This window comes from Myotis davidii, unplaced genomic scaffold (assembly GCF_000327345.1).
Source record: "Myotis davidii unplaced genomic scaffold, ASM32734v1 scaffold415, whole genome shotgun sequence".
NCBI lineage: Eukaryota > Metazoa > Chordata > Mammalia > Chiroptera > Vespertilionidae > Myotis > Myotis davidii.
In genome coordinates, this window is record NW_006287951.1 from 3,959,398 (window position 1) to 3,959,857 (window position 460).

A 460-nucleotide genomic window follows, 5' to 3' on the forward strand; every position below is an offset into this window, starting at 1 on the left:
ACTCCCCAATCGGCCCTGCTCTGAGCCCGACCAGGGGCTGCACCTAGGGATTGGGCCTGCCCTCTGCCACCCGGGAGCAGACCTAAGCCAGCAGGGCGTTATCTCCCGAGGGGTCCCAGACTGCGAGAGGGCACAGGCCAGGCTGAGGGACCTCCCCTACCCCCCGAGTGCACAAATTTTTGTGCACTGGGCCTCTAGTCCTATATAATAAAAGGCTAATATGCAAATCGACCAAACAGTGGAACGACCCAGTTGCTATGACACGCACTGACCACCAGGAGGCAGATGCTCAATGCAGGAGGCTGCCCCCTTATCTTATAAGTACCTTGCACTAACCGATTGCGCCACTGGAGCTCCTGCCCCCTTGTGATCAGTGTGCTTCCACGGGGGGAGGGCCACTCAGTCAGAAGCCCTGAGTTGGGCTCATGGCTGGCAAGCATAGCGACAGTGGCGGGGGGCT

General features: G+C 59.6%; 1 protein-coding gene across 3 annotated transcripts in view; it reads right to left on the bottom strand.

The window, feature by feature from the left end:
* The window catches only part of STAG1 (stromal antigen 1), a 336,264-nt gene that overhangs the window by 236,824 nt on the left and 98,980 nt on the right, over nucleotides 1-460 (bottom strand). The gene's annotated exons all lie outside the window — the stretch shown is intronic.